Genomic DNA, 19,571 nt, shown 5'->3' on the forward strand with positions numbered 1-19,571 from the left:
GTCCTCAGTTGCCAGCCCCTTTCCGTGTGCGCTCGAGCCTCTGTACCTCTGCACCTCTGCACTTTACTTCTGCACCTCCTCTGAGTCTCAGTGTGCTTTTCTCTTTCCTTCTAGTTGTAGAATTTCCTCTCAGCCAGCCTTCCTGTGGTTCTGAATGATGTCAGTTTTGTCTTTTAGTTGTATTTTTGAAGTAGTTATGCGAGGCAGCAATTTCCGGTGTTTACCTATGCCGCCATCTTCTGCATACTTTTTTTTTTAACTTGAATTTGTCAGTGTAATAGTATCCTAAGGCTTCCATAACAAATTACCACAAACTTGGTGGTTCAAAACAATATAAATTTATTCTCTCACAGTTCTAGAAGTCAGAGGCCACTGTCACTGGGCTAAAATCAAGGTGGTAGCAGAACTGTGCTATCTCCAGAGGCTCTAGAGAAGAATTTGTTCCTTGCCTCTTTCTGTGCCTTGCTTCATTTAGCTTCTGGAGGCTGCAATCATTCCTTGGCTTGTGGCCACATCACTCCAGTCTCTGCCTCTTTCTTCACAATACCCCTCCTCTATGCGTGTGAAGTCTCCCTCTGCCTCTCTTATAAGAACTCTTACAATGTCATTTAGGGCCCACTTGATTATCCAGAATAATCTCCCCATCTCAAGATCCTTAATTTAATCACATCCACAATGACCCTTTTCCATATAAGGTCATATCACAGGCTCTAAGGATTAGGATGTGGGTGTTTTGGAGATCCATGTTTAAGTCTCCTAGTCATATTGCCTCCAAAGTAACTAAATCTCAAGGCAAGATAGTTATATTATAGACAAATCCTGGCTGGGAGTTTAGAAAGAGTGAAACTACTCAGTCAAAATTTTAATATCTGTGGGTGTCAGTTTCTTTATTTGTAAAAATAATAGCATGCCTTATCAATTCTACAAAGCTCTTTTGGTGAAATCCTGCATGTAAAAGTGATTTGAAATACTAAAATTTAGTAGTATTACTCCATGCCATACTTGAGAAGATGAAATTGAGTATCTTACCTATCAAAATTCACATTTTTTGCCAATAAATGAAATTCCTAGGTAGGTGAGTACTTCCTGTGCCATTAGAGGCATCCAGGGCATAGGGGAAGTTAGCCTGGATTTTATCCCAAATATTTAAGACAGTGTAGCATCGTAGTTTGGAGTGTGTCCTCTGGTATCAGACTTCCCAGGTTTGAAGTCCAGCATGATTGCTTCCTACTGGCACAATCTTGGGCAATTCAGGGACAGATATAAGTGTTACCCTCCCAGAACTATATCCAGGGACGATTAATATAAAGAATTGTTAACTAGTAGAAAGGGGTAAAAGTGCTAAAAGGGGTAAAGGTGTCTAAGGGGTACAGAGGCATAGAATAGCGCCTCTACCTCTTGGCTGAGGGAGAAGGGACAATAAAGGAGCTAAGGACGAGGGGAGGGTCCACCCCCTATCCCATGGCTGGGATTCAGTCCTTTTCAGAGGAGCTGTGGCTACTAGAAGGACATGTAGCCTGCTGGTAGCAAAAGACTTTCAAGAAATGGGGCCAGAGTTGGTCTGCAGAAGCAGTAATCAGTGTGGCCAAAGGTGTAGCTGGGACTCCCCCAAGCTGGCCTCTGGGCTCCCGCGTTGTATAAAGACCTTGGAGGGTCAGAACCTGTAACGGAGGGTCTTCCTGGGGATGCAGCCTTGCAGTGTCCCTCTGGTGCTCTCTGACATAGCCTAACATCCCGCCTGCTCCCGAGTACAAAGGGCAAAGAGGGGTGGGTTTGGAGCTGAGAGACAATACATTGCTAACAGTTATTTATTCACTTATGCCTTTTTTTTTATCTGAAAACGAGGGATCATAATGTACCTCTCACATGGAATGATTATAAAAAGTAAGTGAGTGAATGAATGCATGTAAGTGCCTAGGTGGGTGGCTAGCACAGTCGACTTTTCCAATTGTCTCTTACTTGTTGCCCCACACCAGGCCCATGTCACAAGCTGATATCGATAGGAAATCGGGTCATTGCCTCTGCCCTGATGGAGCTTCATCTTTAGCACCTTTAATTAGATGGTCAGATTTGAGATGCTCCATGGGTTATATTTTAAGGGTTAATACTATCTCAAAACCTACCTTTAGTAATGCAAAGACTTCTAATAATATAACAATTTGGAGGGGGGAGGTCTAGCTCTTTTTAGCAGAGAAGTGTTTATGTTATCTTTCTGTTTGAGTCTTTAAATAGAGAAGTCAGTGCCAAGTAAGTTAATTCCTTCAGTGTGTATTAATTGCCTGCTATGAGTCAGTGTTCTAGGCCCCTGAGATACTGAAGTGGACAAGACAAAACATTTCTGTCCTCGTGGAACTTGGATTCTAGGCAGGGAGCTGGGGGGAGATAGACAATCAGCAAAATGAATATGAAAATATGGTATAAATGATCCATTTATGGAGAAAAATAAAACTGAGAATGAGGATAAACTTGATCCTTTTTCTTGTCTCACTACTTTAAAAAAAGGATTTTGTGTGTGTGTGTGTGTGTGTGTATTTTGGTTCCAGTTCCGTGTGTATTCCTGTGGAAATCAGAAACCCAGGATCCCAGGAGAGCCTGTGATGGGAATGTTTCCCTTTCCACATAGAGATTTTGGTTAAATTTGAGTTAGGTTCTCCTGTTTTAAATCTCCCCTTTACAGTATAAACATGTTCGCTTCCTCAGTCAGTTCAGGTTTATTGTTCCACGCTGCAGGTATTGCTTGAGGGGGGATAAAGTTCTTTCCCAGTGAGCAGTAGCCTAATACTCTTTTAAGTGCCAGATGGTTGTGATTATGTCTGAGGAGTTGTTAAAGCCAGTCTTCTTCACCTGTTTGTCTAGGTAACTGTCAGCATCTTAAGTCTGAGGCAGGCCTCCGTGTTAAATTCTCTTTTAAATGTGTTTCCTCTTTTAAATATTCATGGCACTGGCTGATCTCCAACCTATGAAATAAAAGTAGAAGTTTTCAACTAATCTCTTCCATTTAATTCCCCCATTCCACAAACTTTAGAAACAGGCCTGAAAATCACAGGAACCACAATTTTAAAAAGTGTTAGTTTGATATGACTGAAATTAATCCTTTAATTTATTCACCACAAAATGTCTTTGTACATCTCTGCTTTCTGTAATTTATACCGTATCCTGTCTACTCAAGTTAATGTGTGAAGCATGGTTAAATTATGCCTGAGAAGGAATATGAACACTATCTACAATATAGTGACAGGAAAAGAGATTAACCAGAAGTAATGGGACAAAATTTAAATAAGGCAAGTTGAAACAGAAGTTTCAGAAAAACTGTCAGGTATCTAAGATGTGTCTAGCTGGAAGAAGCTCTTCAGAAAAGACTATAAAACATTTAGAGGAAGTTTACTGGAAAAGAATTAGTCAAAGTTATAGAAAATATTTCTATAGGGAATGCATTCTAGTACATTCTAGTACACATTTAGTCCACATTCTGGACTAAAATGTGGACTACATAATCTAAGTTTGTGTGGGTCTCATAGCTTCTGTTGTCAATCTTAGGTTTATCATGTCAAAGAAGGTTTGGGATAAAGATCAGATGATCTATAGAAAAGAGACAGATTTTTGTCAAAATGATTTCATTGGTGCTCTGGCCAAGTGGCTCGGTTGGAGCGTCTTCCCGTATACCAAAGGTTGCAGTGTGATTCCTAGGTTTTGGGGTAGATCCCTGGTTGAGGTGGGAAGCAACCAATCAATGTTTCTCACATAAATGTTTCTCTTTCTTCTTACTTCTGTCTCTAAAATCATTAAAAACATATTCTCGGGTGAGTATTTTTATAAAAAGTGATTTCATTTGTTCTTTTTGCTGTGTAACATGCTGACAGGACTTTCATTCATTTTATCATGGCTAATTTAATGCTGGTGAAAGGGGCCAAATCAATAACTTGAAGACTGCAGTCTGCTCTACACTGTCCTGACTTGTACTTCAGTCTCATTCTAAAGGATTCTGGGTGGGAACTGTAAAGGCAGGGTAGTCTCTATGTCATTCAGTTTTCTTTGATTTTTGAGTTTAATAGTGCAATATTAATTAGTGTTCTTAAATATTAGTATTTAATTTGAAAATTGAATTCATTAATTAACTGAAACTCCCACCTATGTGCAGAGGACTTGCTTCTGGGTTTAGGCCCTGTGGGAAATATAGATCTCTGAGATACTGCTCCTGCCTTCAGGGACTGTATAGTTTAGTTAGTTGCTAAAATGAGAAAGAGCTGTTGTCTTCAAATGGGTCATCGCTTCTAAATAGTAAATGTAAAGTGAGAAATGGAATTCAGATGGGTATGTGGGTGTTGGGGAGAGGGTGTGTGCCAGGTTGGGTGAGTATAAGTTTATTTCCATCTATGATGTTCAATGGACTTGATTTTAGTCTTGAATGAAGTTTCCAGAAAACAGAACCAATAGGAGAGATGTAAATATAGATATGGACATAGGAAAAGACATAGATATAGATAAAGAGATTCATTTGAGGAATTTTCTCACAGAGGCTGAGAAGTCCCACAACCTATATCTGCAAGCTGGAGTCCCAGGAGAGCTGCTGGTATAATCCAATCTGAGTCAAAAGGCCTGAGGACCAAGGAAGAGGATGGTGTTGGTCCTAGTCCAAGGGCAGAAGACTGATGTCCCAGCTCAAGCAGGCAGGTAAGAAGCAAAGGCAGTGAATTTCTCCTTCCCCTGCCCTTTTGTTCTATTCTGGACCACAGCGGGTTGGATGATGCCAACCGACATTGGGGAGGGCCATCTACCAAGTCTACTAATCCAACTGCTAATTTCATCTGGAAACAGCATCTGAAATAACATTTAATCTGGGTGTCCCATGGCCAGTCAAGTAGATATATAACATTTTAAAAAATATATATGTTTTTATTGATTTTAGAGAGAGATAGAAACATCAATGAGAGAGAAACATGGATTGGCTGCCTCCTACATGCCCCCTACTGGGGATCAAGCCCACAACCCGGGCATGTGCCCTGACCTGTAATCGAACCAGCCACCTCTTGGTGCTTGGGTCAGCACTCAACCACTGAGCCACACCGGCTGGGCTAGACACATAACATTTAACCATCACAACCATGATGTCACATTTTAGCAGAATAACATTCCTTTCAAACATAGAATTCAAAGTGGGAAACAATGTTTGGACTTGTTCAGAGGAGGTATAAGCAGGACAGTCTTACCTGTGGCTCCCTGGGGCTTCACTCCAAAGCCTGTCCCATCCCATTCCTCTGATGTACTCTAAGTGCCTCTCTCTGTTTCCCTGCTCTGTTCTCAGAGCTCTGCTTTCATTCAGGTGGAATCTCATCATTGACCCAGCCTCCCGCCCCCCCACACCCCCGGAATTCCCAAACCCCTGGGGCAACAGGAAATAGCTGTGAGCACAGCTATTTGCAGATGACATGATACTGTACATAGAAAACCCTAAAGACTCCATCAAAAAATTATTAGACTTAATAAATGAATTCGGCAATGTAGCAGGATACAAAATTAACGCCAAGAAATCAATGGCTTTTTTATACACCAATAGTGAACTTACAGAAAGAGATTTAAAAAACAATCCCATTTACCATCGCACCAAAAAAATTAAGATACCTAGGAATAAACTTAACTAAGGAGGTAAAAGACCTGTACTCAGAAAACTACAGGACACTGAAAAAAAAAGATAGAGGAAGACATAAGCAGATGGAAGAACATACTGTGTTCATGGTTTGGTAGAATCAACATCATTAAAATGTCCATGCTACCCAAAGCAATTTATAAGTTCAATGCAATTCCAATTAAAATACCAATGGCATATTTCACAGACCCAGAACAAACTCTCCAAAAATTCATCTGGAATAAAAAATGACCCCGAATATCCACAGCAATCCTGAGAAAGAAGAACAAAGTTGGAGGGATCACAATACCAATATCAAGCTGTATTACAAAGCCACTGTTCTCAAAACTGCCTGGTAGCCCTGACCGGTTTGGCTCAGTGGATAGAGTGTCGGCCTGCGGACTGAAGGGTCCCAGGTTCGATTCCGGTCAAGGGCATGTACCTTGGTTGCAGGCACATCCCTAGTGGGTGGTGTGCAGGAGGCAGCTGATCGATGTTTCTCTCTCATCGATGTTTCTAACTCTCTATCTCTCTCCCTTCCTCTCTGTAAAAAATCAATAAAATATATTTTTAAAACAAAAAACAACAACAACAAAAAACTGCCTGGTAAGGGCACAAGAACAGACATATAGACCAATGGGATAGAATAGAGAATCCAGAAATCGACCCAAACCATTTATGTACTTTTAACAGTTTTTACTAATATAACTGTTTTATAGTTATATAACAAATAAAATGTAAATATATTCCACATTGTCTTTTAGAATAATGATTTAATCTTATGAAGTTACACGATACTGCAATTGTTTCCATTTCTGAAGAATTTGGGTGAAATTCCTATTTTTCTTTTTTTCTTTTTTATGAGAATGATCAGGATTGAAGTTTTCCAGGTAGTGTAGTTCCATTTTATTGTGGGATCTTTGATCTATGTTTTTCTTCAATTTGGCAATGCAGATATCTTTCTGAGTTTTAAACATTCCTATAAACACTTTGCTTTAAAATTCCCAACTCTCCGGGAACTGAGAACATATTTGAGCCCATCTATACAGGTGTGCTGACAAGTAAATTTCCATGTGGCTACAGAACCATAGACTCTTCAAGGACAAACTGACTTGGTCTCTGTCTATAGTAAACCAATAGAACACTTTAGCTACTTAAGCATCTTAATGCTCCAGACTGCTTCTGTCTCATCCTGCTGATTTAGAGACCGCTTTTTTGGTGTTTTCGTGTTTTAGATAAATGGTTCGTGGGTAACTCAGTACATACCTAAGAATTCCCATTTTCAAGCCTACGGTTGATAGTCCTCTCACTGATGGTCATAAATTAGGGTTGCCAGATCTAGGGGAAAAATCAAACAGAAACACCCAGTTAAAGATAGGAAAGTTAATGAAATTTTTATATAGCTCATCAACTGAAGATAATTATAAAAATAAGTCATTCTAAGTGAGTTTTGAGCAGTCATGAGTAGAATAAAACTATAGTCTTTCAAAATATAACTATTTACTTATTCATTCAACATTAATTCAATAGGCTGGCCTTGAAGGCTCACCCAATCTTGGACATTGGCTCTGAGAATATCATACGAAAAGACTTAGTTCTCAAAGTATTCAAAGAACTTCTAATTCTGTTGAATAATTGATACATGGATGCACAAGTAGAGTATACATATCTTATCTAAAACCTTTGATGGGTTTTTGCATTTTTTGCAAAGTTAACATGATGAAATTTTAGGTTTTATGTCAGCAGAACCCAATACCTTTTGCCTTAAGACAACAAAACAATAATTTTTCTAATAAATGTGCATTTTGGGTAGAGCTTGCTTGCACCAGCTTATCTTTGCTCCATTCAGAAGCAATTGGGGCTCCTGAATGCTGAGCGCAGGCATCACCTGAAGGCATCACTTACTTGCACATCGGGCAGTTGATGCTGGTTGGTGATTGATGCTGGCTGGTGATTGATGCTGGCTGATGTTTGAGACCTCACCGGAGATGTGGGCCAGGACACCTGCACATGGCCTCACCAGGTGGCCAAACTTCCTCAGAACATGGGGACTGGGTTCCCAGGGCAAGCATTTTGAGAAAGAAAGGAAAACAGGCTTACCACCTTTTATGACTTTGCCTTGCAAGTCATAAAAAGTCATAAAAAAAAAAGCTGGCTTTGTTCATCTGGGCAGTTATAAAATCACTCCCAGTTTCAAGGAGATAGAGACCTCACTTGATGAGTAGTGAAAGTTCTAGAATTTGTGGAATGAGAAATATTGCAGTAGCCATTTTTGGAATGGGCCACAGGTGCATATGCTACATTTACCTGCATAATACCACATATGGGTCTGAGGCTTCACTCTGTAATGAAACCCATTAATATTTCTGCAACAAAATAAATGAACATTCATACAAAGTAGAATAATTCAAATTACAAATCTAAGTGGTTCAATTCCATTTTTGCCATCAAATGAGTTACCAAAAATATTTTAGTTTTCATAGACTTTTCTGGAATTCAGACTCCAGTAAGTAATTTTTGATATGTAATGTAATTTGTGCTGATGGAGGCTTTAGGTACCTGATATGTATCTGGAGAGATAGTAGAAGGACTAGGGGAGTAAGAAATCTTTACCGAAGAGGTAGCTGAAAAGGGATTAGTGAGAATGGACATTCTAAACCAAAGAAACAGTGTGTGCCAAGGAGTGTGGTATATGGAGAAAAGCAAGAGTTTCTGAATATCTGGAATATACACTAATAAAAGAGAAACATGGTAATTGGCGTACGACCGCTACCCTTCCCATTGGCTAATCAGGGCAATATGCAAATTAACTGCCAGCCAAGATGGCGGCCGGCAGCCAAGCAGCTTGAAACTAACATGAGGCTTGCTTGCTTCAGTGACGGAGGACTCCAACATTCCCCCCCAGCCGCTGCAGGCCTCTGAGCCTGCAGTTTCAAACATTGTAACAAATATAGAAGCTAAACAAAACCCCAGAAACCAGCTTTCAGCCAGCTGGGATCTCAGAGCTGGAGTTGATACAGAGTTTCGAGAACTGAAACAAACCAGATACCTGCTTTCAGGAGCAGAGGCCTCAGAGCTGGAGCCAGAGCCAAAGCTGGCCCAGAATAAAAAAAAGAAAAGAAAAAAAGGAGCAGTTGGGAGCTTCAGTCCCAGCCTGAAAACAGCCCTCAGCCCCTCACCCAGACTGGCCAGGCACCCCAGTGGGGAGCCCCACCCTGATCCAGGATGCCCTTCAGGGCAAACCAGCCGGCCCCCACCCGTGCACCAGGCCTCTATTCTATATAGTAAAAGGGTAATATGCCTACCAGCACCGGGATCAGCGGAGCTGAGAGGCCTCCCGGCACCGGGATCAGTGTGACAGGGGAAGGCGCCCCAACCCCCTGATCGGCCCTGCTCTGTGTGTGACAGGGGGCGGTGTGCCAACTCCCCTATCGGGCCTACTCTGTGAGTGACAGGGGGGAGCTCCCCAACCCCCTGATCGGCCCTGCTCTGTGCATGACAGGGGGCAGCGCCCCAACCCCCTGATTGGCCCTGCTCTGTGTGTGACAGGGGGGAGCTCCCCAACCCCCTGATCAACCCTGCTCTGTGCGTGACAGGGGGTGGCGCCACAACCTCCCCATCGACTCTGCCTTGAGTGTGACAGGGCGCGGTGCCCCAACCCCCCAATCAGCCCTACCCTGAGCGTGACTGAGGGTGGCATAGCAACCTCCCAATCCGCCCTGCTCTGTGCATGACAGGGGGCGGCGCCCCAACTCCCCAATCGGCCCTGCTCTGAGCCCAACCAGGGGCTGCACCTAGGGATTGGGCCTGCCCTCTGCCACCCGGGAGCAGGCCTAAGCCAGCAGGTCGTTATCTCCCAAGGGGTCCCAGACTGCGAGAGGGCACAGGCCGGGCTGAGGGACCCCCCTCTCCCCCGAGTGCACAAATTTTTGTGCACCGGGCCGCTAGTATATACATAAGAGAGTGCCAGGGGCCAGATCACGAAGAGCCTTGGGTACCATATTATGGAATTTGGATTGGGTCTTGTAGAGATCATTGAGTCCAAGTAAGTATTTTAAGCAGAAGAGGATGCAATCATATTTGCCCTTTTGGAGTGATTATTTTGATGACAGATAGTAGATCAAGGGGAAGAAGATGGGCTTCACTTAGGAACTCTTCAGGAGACAGCTAGAATTGTGATTGCCTGAAATAAGAGTGAAGAAGAGCTGTTGCATTTAGCTGCCATTTCTTTCTGTACTGTAGGTCAGAGTAAATCAAGAAAAGCATGCTGTGGGGATGGGACTGAGTTGTCAGATTGTCTCTTTTCTAATTTAATTTTTTATTTGAGTAGTGCATATATCTTGACAATGTAAAATAGCAAAAGGCGAATAAACACCACATTTCATTATCCCCACTCTTACTTCTTTTTTTTTTTTTTTTTAATATATTTTATTGATTTTTTACAGAGAGGAAGGGAGAGAGATAGAGAGTTAGAAACATCGATGAGAGAGGAACATCGATCAGCTGCCTCCTGCACATCTCCTGCTGGGGATGTGCCCGCAACCCAGGTACATGCCCTTGACCAGAATCGAACCTGGGACCTTTCAGTCCGCAGACCGATGCTCTATCCACCGAGCCAAACTGGTTTCGGCCACTCTTACTTCTTAAAGGCTCCTACTTTCACTCCTTTAAATGGCTTCTTCTGAGCTTAGCCTCCATGATCTAAATAATATGCTGTACTTGAAAAAAGAACTATTGAAAATGACTTAAGTAATAGCACTTATTCTCACATAATAAGTCCAGATTGGACAGGCTTCAGACTGTGTTTGCCTCCATCTCAGTGGGCTCCTCTCATGATCACAAGATTCATGATTTGGTTCCAAGAGTCACATGGAAGGAAAATCCAGTGGAAGAAGAAGAGAGACTGTTCCTGTGAGTCTTTGTTTTATTTAGTTTATCAGCAAATAAATCTTCAGAGGCTCTCCAGCTGCTTCCCCTCCTGAGCCCTTGGCTAATTTGGGTCACATGCCCTGTGCTAGATTATCAGTGTTGAGTTGGCATCACCACTACCCCTTCTAAGGTCTCCTTTGCTTTGAAGAGGAAAAGCTAGGAGCTTTTGCCAGAATTCCCTTTGTCGTGTGGTTTCAGGCTAGAGTGTGTTGATGAGAGACACCCTTGAGCCAGTCTGCTGGAGAGATCATTATTCTCTAGTTAATTGGAGCCAAAATCATGAGTGGATGTGACACTCCTAGGAACTTCAAGGTGAGTTTTGATAACAGCTTGCTTCAGCGCTTCCAGTTGAGAAGGTCAATGGTGATTTTTCTGACCATTGCTACCTTAGGCCTTTTCTCTGGATAAGCCACCAATTTCTTATTTAAAAATCCTGTATATCCTGACTCTAAAGAGTAGTTTCTGGTTCCCTGACTGGTGACCCTTCCTAAACATATCATTGATGCAAGGGAAATGAGTTACAGCACTGACATAGATTAATCAGGATTTATTCCCAGAGGTATGTGGGAGGAGGATGGACATTTGAACAAAATCCTTGTTCTACCACTACCACCACCACCACCAACAAAAATGGATGGAGACAGGAGCGTGATTTCAGAATGGAGCAAAATAGTAACACTGGGAAATCTGGCTTTTGGTAATGGTGGTAGAACTTAGTTGGACTAACCTTCCCATAGAAAATAATGGTAAAATATATATAAAAATATTGCAGATTGACTCTTTGAACACATTGAACAGAGATGGAAAGCAGGCAGAAATCGGAGAGGAGTCTACACTTAAAAGATTGGAAATACACTATGGTAATTTTTTAGTTTGCAGTGTTTGCTCGGAGATGCTCACCAACCCACTAGGTGGCTCAGGATGAAGTTTCAGCTTCACTGGATGGTGGGATCAAGAATACAGAGGTCAGAACTAGAAGAGCAAGTGGGAAGCAAGTAGGGACCCTAGAAGGAAGGGAGCTACGGAGGTGGTGAGTCTCCAAATATGCATAGAAACCCTGCGCAGATTCTGGTCTAACCATTGAAGATGCATCAGTGTGGGAGACCACAAAGTGCCCAGTGGAAAAGTGGCAACTAGAAACTGAAAGAATTGAGCAGGGATTTCAGGTATAGCTCATGGAGAGACAAGCTCTAGGTGGAGAGGGGGGAAAATACAAAAAGATATATAGATATCATTTAAACACAACCCATTTACTTTGTATTTTTAAATATATAGCCCCAGTTAACATGCCTGTTTAATAATTTTCCTATGCAAAGAATGTTTAAAAAGAAAGAATGTTTTGCATGACTCCAAGTGGATTACTGTAAAATAATATTTGTTTTAGCGTTGCTTAAAAATCTATTCCTCCTCAACAAAATATTAGCAAATCAAATCCAATAATGTATAAAAAATATATAGCACAACCAAATAAGATTTATTGAAGCTATGCAAGGCTGGTTCAACATTTGAAATCAATGAATGTAATCCATCACCTCAGTAGGCTAAAGAAGAAAAGTCATATGATCCTATGAATAGATGCAGAAAAAATATTTATAGAAAATGTAGCACTCATTTATGATAAAATCTCTCAACAAAGTAGGAATAGAGGGGAATTTCCTTAACTTGATAAAGAATAGAGTAGTTCCCTCCACCTTATTTGTGGTTTCTTTCCACAATTATCCTTTTCTTGGTTTCAGTTACCTGTGTTCAACCATGGCATGACAGTATTAAATGGAAAATTCCAGAAAGAAATAATTGGTAAGTTTTCAATTGGGTGCTATTCTGAGTGTGTGATGAAATCTTCACTCTCCCACTCCATCCCACCCAGGGCATGAATCATCACTTTGTCCAGCATCTCCATCTATACCAGTGGTTCTCAACTTTCCTAATGCCATGACCCTTTAATACAGTTCCTCATGTTGTGGTGACCCCCAACCATAAAATTATTTTCATTGCTACTTCATAACTGTAATTTTGCTACTGTTATGAATCGTAATGTAAATATCTGATATGCAGGATGTATTTTCATTGTTACAAATTGAACGTAATTAAAGCATAGTGATTAATCACAAAAACAATATGTAATTATATATGTGTTTTCCGATTGTCTTAGATGACCCCTGTGAAAGGGTTGTTCGACCCCCAAAGGGGTCGCGACCCACAGGTTGAGAACCGCTGATCTATACTAGTAAGAGACTAGGGCAGGGGTGGGCAGACTTTTTGACTCGAGGGCCACAGTGGGTTCTTAAACTGGATCAGAGGGCTGGAACAAAAGCATGGATGGAGTGTTTGTGTGAACTAATATAAATTCAAAGTAAACATTATTACATAAAAGGGTACGGTCTTTTTTTTTTTAGTTTTATTCATTTCAAACGGACAGGATCCGGCCCGTGGGCCGTAGTTTGCTCACTGCTGGACTAGGGCCATCATGACCCGACAGGCAACTAGACCCCGCCTTGATTAGGGGCGTGGCTGGCCTTCAAACTGCGGTGGCCCCTACCCCTAGGAGGCCTCCTGGCCAAGGACACCCAAGTCTGTTCTGGACCTAGGGCCGCGCTCTCCCAGCAAGCGACTCGGAAGCCGCCAGTGTCTAACTGCCAGTCTCTGGGAGGTGGGAGTGCATCCACTGTCCACCAAAAGTAGGACCATCGAACCGCTTACAGTCTCAGTGCAGGCACAGGTCCGTGGCTGACTGGGTGTCCCTTCAGTCCACAGGCCAAAACAAAACAGCAGGAACACCCTGCCCACCTCGGCAGGTACAACTGCAGTCCACGTGGGCCTGGGCAGTGTAGAAAGCTCTATCTTCTCCTGGGCCCTGTGCTGGCACTACTGCCTCGCTCACCCTCAAGCCCCCCTGAGTCCTGACAGCGAAGTGTGTAGGGCATCCTGCAGGAGTTGTGCTGTTCTGGGTGCTGTTGACCAAAGACACCCTTTGGGATGAATACAGAGCCACATCTCACTTCCCACGAGACTGGAAGAACCATGTAAAAGGAATTTGACTAAAGCTTTCCACATCTCTGTTTATTCTTTTGAATCCATAAAACAACCTTAAAAAAAGCAATCGGGCCACCTAAGAGAGAATGCACTTTCTGGCCAGAGCATGCAGGATTCTTTTGCCCAACAGGTTAAAGGAAGCAGAAGGCTGGCACAGTGGAAATGGCCCTGGTGCCCTATCAGGGGTTGCAGAAATTCCATAAGCCTCTTGCCACCTTCTCCTTTGCAAACCACACCATGCAGATCCGCCAGGACTGGAGGCAACTGGGACTTGCAGCCGTGGTTTGGGACGCAGTAAGCAAATCCTGAGGGGGCTCTAAAAGCATCTGCAATTGATTATAAGGCTGGTCTTTATTTAAAAAGAAATAAAAGAACAGCTTTTTTGAGATATAATTCATATACTGTACATGCCACCTAAAGTGTACAATGAACTGTTTTTTTTTTAAAGTAAATTCAGAGTGGCACAACCATCACCATGCTCAATTTTTAAATATCTTCACGACCCCATCCCCTCCAAAAAAAAAAACTTCTAACCACTAGAATCACTTTCCTGATCATCTTCCCCAAAATAGATTGCATTTTAAGAGTGGGTAAAGGAAAGTTGAGGGAAGTTAAAATACTGCACAAAGGATATTGTAAAATAACAAAGCCCAAAGTGAAGATCATGTGTTTTTTGTTTTTTGTTTTAATATTTTTGTATTGATTTCAGAGAGGAAGGGAGAGGGAGAGGGAGATAGAAACATCAATGATAAGAATCACTGATCAGCTGCCTCCTGCAGGCCCCCTACTGGGGATCGAGCCGCAACCCAGGCATGTGCCCCTGATCAGAATCAAACCTGGGACCCTTCAGTCCACAGGCCAATGCTCTCTCCATGTGTTTTAAGTTCTGTGTTGTTGTAATGGTCCCCAAATCTATACTAATAAAAGGGGAATATGCTAATTAGAGTGGATGTCTTCCGGACGTCCTTCCAGACAGCCGCAGCGGCTGCAAGGGCCGAGGCTCAGGCCAGCAGTGGCAGCAGCAGCGGGGTAATGGGGGTGGTGCCTTCCCCTGATCTGCCAGGTCGCCTCCCGCAGAGGGAGACCAGACTGGGGGCTGAGGCAGAGGCAGTTAGAGGCGATCAGGCCAGCAGGGGAGGGCAGTTTGGACGATCAGGCCTGCAGGGGAGGGCAAGGTAAGGGCAATCAGGCTGGCAGGGGGGCAAGGTAGGAGTGATTGGGCTGGCATGGGGCAATGTAGGGGCAATCAGGCTGGTAGGCAGAAGGGTTAGGGGTGATCAGGCAGGCAGGCAGAGGGGTTAGGGGCAATCAGGCAGGTAGAGAGGTGAGTGGTAAGGAGCCAGTGGTCGCAGATTGTGAGAGGGATGTCTGACTGCCAGCAGTTGAACATCCCCTGAGGGGTCCCAGATTGGAGAGGGTGCAGGCTGGGCTGAGGGACACCCCTGCCCCCCATGCATGAATTTTGTGCACCGGGCCTCTAGTCTATAATAATAAAAGCATAATATGCTAATTAGACCAGACATCCTTCCGGATGACCTTCTGGATGAAGCCGGGGTGCGAGGGCCTCTAGTCCTATCTAATAAAAGAGAAACATGGTAATTAGCGTATGACTGCTACCCTTCCCATTGGCTAATCAGGGCAATATGCAAATTAACTGCCAGCCAAGATGGAGGCCGGCAGCCAGGCAGCTTGAAACTAACATGAGGCTTGCTTGCTTCAGTGACGGAGGACTCCATCGTTCCCGCCTGCCGCTGCCGGCCTCTGAGTTGCAACTCTAAGCAACTATGTTACAAATATAGAAGCTAAACAAAACCCCAGAAACCTGCTTTAGTCGCTGGGCTTCAGCCAGCAGGATCGAAACATTGTTTTAAATACAGAAGGTAAACAAAGGCCAGAAACCTGCTTTCAGCAGCGGAGGCCTAAGAGCTGGAGCCTCAGAGCTAAAGCTGGCCCAGAGTAAAAAAAAAAAGAAAAAAGGAGCAGTTGGGAGCTTCAGTCACCCGCCAACCTGAAAACAGCCCTCAGCCCCTCACACAGACTGGCCAGGCACACCCTGAAGGGTGTGTGACCAGCTGCAAACAGCCATCATCCCCTCACCCAGGCTGGCCAGGCACCCCAGTGGGGACCCCCACCCTGATCCAGGACACCCTTCAGGGCAAACCAGCCGGCCCCCACCCATGCACCAGGCCTCTATCTTATATAGTAAAAAGGTAATATGCCTCCCAGCACCGGGATCAGCATGACGGGGCAGCACCCAAACCCCCTGATTGCCCTGTGGCTCTGTGTGTGACAGGGGGCGGGACCACAACCTCCCTATCGGCCCTGCTCTGTTCGTGACAGGGGAAGGCGCCCCAACTCCCTGATCAGCCCTGCTCTGTGCCTGATAGGGGGGAGCTCCCCAACCCCCTGATTGCCCTATGGCTCTGTGTGTGACAGGCTGTGGTGCCCCAACCCCCTAATCGGCCCTGCTCTGTGTGTGACAGGGTGCAGCGCCCCAACCCCTCCCCCCCCCCTCCACGGGCCCTGCTCTGTGTGTGACGGGGTAGAGCCATAACCTCCCCATCGGCCCTGCCCTGAGTGTGACAGTGGCAGCGTTCCCAACCCCCTGATCGGCCCTGCTCTGTGTGTGACGGGGCAGTGCCCCAACTCCCCTATCGGGCCTACTCTGTGAGTGACAGGGGGGAGCTCCCCAACCCCCTGATTGGCCCTGCTCTGTGCGTGACAGGGGGAGCTCCCCAACCCCCTGATCGACCCTGCTCTGTATGTGACAGGGGGCAGTACCCCAACCCCCCTGATGGGCCCTGCTCTGTGTGTGACAGGCGGTGGCGCCGCAACCTGCCCATCGACTCTGCCTTGAGTGTGACAGGGAGCGGTGCCCCAACCCCCCCTGATGGGCCCTGCTCTGTGTGTGACAGGGGGCAGTGCCCCAACCCCCCTGATGGGCCCTGCTCTGTGTGTGACAGGGGGCAGCGCCTCAACCCCCTGATTGGCCCTGCTCTGTGCGTGACAGGGGGTGGCGCCGCAACCTGCCCATCGACCCTGCCTTGAGTGTGACAGGGCGCAGTGCCCCAACCCCGCAATCAGCCCTACCCTGAGCGTGACTGAGGGTGGCATCGCAACCTCCCAATCCGCCCTGCTCTGTGCATGACAGGGGGCGGCACCCCAACTCCCCAATCGGCCCTGCTCTGAGCCCGACCAGGGGCTGCACCTAGGGATTGGGCCTGCCCTCTGCCACCTGGGAGCAGGCCTAAGCCAACAGGTCATTATCTCCTGAGGGGTCCCAGACTGCGAGAGGGCACAGGCCGGGCTGAGGGACCCTCCCCTTCCCCCCGAGTGCACAAATTTTTGTGCACCGGGCCTCTAGTACTATATATAATATCCAACTGTCAGTCACTTAGTAGCTGTCTCAGTTATTAGATTGTCTGTTGCAGTATTGCAGTGCTTGTTTTTTTTTTGTGTGTGTTTTTTTAAAATATATTTTATTGATTTTTTTACAGAGAGGAAGAGAGAGAGATAGAGAGTTAGAAACATCAATGAGAGAGAAACATCGATCAGCTGCCTCCTGCACATCTCCTACTGGGGATGTGCCCGCAACCCAGGTACATGCCCTTGACCGGAATCAAACCTGGGACCTTTCAGTCCGCAGGCCGACGCTCTATCCACTGAGCCAAACCGGTTTCGGCTGCAGTGCTTGTTTTTAAGTGACCTTTATTTTACCTAATAATGGCCCCAATAACTTTTATTACAGTGTACTAGTGAACCGGTGCATGAAATTCATGCACATTAAAAGGAAATTAATTAGAGGAAATATTTTAGTATTGCTATTTTCCCTTTCTCTATAATAGAAGTGTCAGAGATTAAAGAAAATTAGTAAAATGTATATAAAAATCTTCCTCCTGTCAGAGTCTGGAGCATGCCACAAAAACCAGAGTCAAGTCCCCGCCCACCCACATGTGCCTGGAAATCACGCAAGACTCAGAGGCTCCACCTCCATTGGGCTAGATCCAGACCTGGCCGGCCCCACCCTTGTCAAGCCCTGCCAGGTGGGGGGCGTGGCCTCAGGTCACCTGGCCTGGGGCGGGGGGTGCGGCCTGAGGTTCCCCGGCCCAGCACTAGGGTGGGGGGTGTGCCCTGAGGTCCCCTGTCAAGCCCCACTTGGCAGGGGGCATGGCTTCAGGTCCCCCAGCCTGGCACCGAGGCGGGGGGGTGTAGCCTGAGGTCCCCTGTCAATCTCCACTGGGCAGGGGACACAGCCTAAGGTCCCTCGGCCTGGCGCTGGGGCAGGGTCATGGCCTGAGGTCCTCTGGCCTGGCGCTGGGGTGGGGGGCACGGCCTGAGGTCCCCTGTCAAGCCCCACCAGGCAGGGGGCACAGCCTCAGGTCCCCTGCCCCAGCCCAGCACCATGCAGCTTCAGGTCCCTGCTGATTGCTCCTTAAGGCTCATTACCGAATCCCTGCCTCCATTGTGGACGCAGCCATCTTGTTAAAGCTTGATGGTCAATTTGCATATTCTCTCTTTATTAGATAGGATGTTATAATTCTACTGTATTATTAGTTATTGTTCATCTTTTACTATACCTAATTTATAAATTAAACTTTATCTTAGATATGTATGTATTGGAAAGAACATAGTATATAGAGGGTTTGGTACTATACATGGATTCAGGTATCCACTGAGAGTCCTGAACATATCCTCCATGGGTAAAGGGGGAATCTACAAAACATCTACAGCTAACGTCATACTTAATGGTGAGAAACTAGATTTTTTCCCATTTGATTGAGAATAAGGCAAAGATGTCCACTCTCACCATTCCTATCCAAGATCATCTAAAAGTCCTAGCTAATGCAATAAGATAAGAAAAAGGAAAAATGGGAATGTAGGTCAAGGAAGAAGAAATAAAACTGTCTTTGCTTGCAGATGACATGATCACCTATGTGGAAAATCCCAAGGAATTAACAACAAAAAAACTCCTGGAACTGATAAATGATTATAGCAAGGTTGCACAATACAGGTTAATACACAAAAATCAGTTGCTTTCTTATATAACAATAACAAACAGTGAAATTTGAAATTAAAAACACAGTACCATTTACATTCACACCAAAAAAAAATGAAATACTTAGATATAAGTGTAAGAAAATATGTATAAGATTTATACAAGGAAAATGACAAACTCTGATGAAAGAGATCAAAGATCTAAATCGGGGGTGGGGAATGTCTAGTCTAGCCCTTGAGCCATATAGGGACCGAAAAATCATTTGGTCTGGCCCTGCCAATGCATTAGGGGTAAATTAATTAAATGTTTGACAAAATATAGGAGGGTAATTTTTAAAAAATATGTTTTTATTGATTTTTAGAGAGAGGGGGAAGGGAGAGGTACAGAGAGAGATAGAAGCATCCATGGGAGAGAAACATCATCGATTGGCTGCCTCCTGCACACCCCGTACTGGGGATTGAGCCCACAACCTGGGCATGTGCCCTGATTGGTAATTGAACTGCTAACCTCTTGGGTCATGGGTTGATGCTCAACCACTGAGCCACACTGGTTGGGCATAATTTTTAAGTTGATAATTTTGTATGGCCCGTGAATGATGTTATAAATATCCAAATGGCCCTTGGCAGAAAAAGGTTTCCCACCCCTGATATAAATAAATGGACAGAGATTCCATGCATATGGGTAGGAAGACTCAATATTGTTAAGATGTTAGTTTTTCTCAACTTGATCTATAGACTCACTGCAATCCCAATCCTATATGATAAAAGCACAGCAACCGAATGGCAGAGGTACCAGAACGACTGGTCAAACAGTCGCTATGATGCGCACTGACCACCAGGGGGCAGACACTCATCATAGGAGCTGCCCCCTGATGGTCAGTATGCTACCACAGTGGGAGTGCCGCTTGGCTCATGGGATGAGTGGCTGCTCTCACTGCGAACCCCAGGCCGATGGGCAGGAACCTGGGCTGCGGTCTTTGCCTCTTCACCA

At 44.9% G+C, this 19,571-nt stretch overlaps 1 long non-coding RNA gene across 2 annotated transcripts in view; it reads left to right on the plus strand.

Annotated features, from left to right (window-relative positions):
• LOC118677607 overlaps positions 1–19,571 on the plus strand; it is a 72,166-nt gene that overhangs the window by 7,388 nt on the left and 45,207 nt on the right. For both annotated transcript variants that reach the window (XR_004974435.1, XR_004974436.1), the window contains exons 2-3: positions 4,515–4,671; positions 12,289–12,349. This is a non-coding gene — a long non-coding RNA (uncharacterized LOC118677607). The remainder of the gene's footprint in view (positions 1–4,514; positions 4,672–12,288; positions 12,350–19,571) is intronic.

Source organism: Myotis myotis, unplaced genomic scaffold (assembly GCF_014108235.1).
Source record: "Myotis myotis isolate mMyoMyo1 unplaced genomic scaffold, mMyoMyo1.p scaffold_m19_p_1, whole genome shotgun sequence".
NCBI classification, from domain to species: Eukaryota; Metazoa; Chordata; class Mammalia; order Chiroptera; family Vespertilionidae; genus Myotis; species Myotis myotis.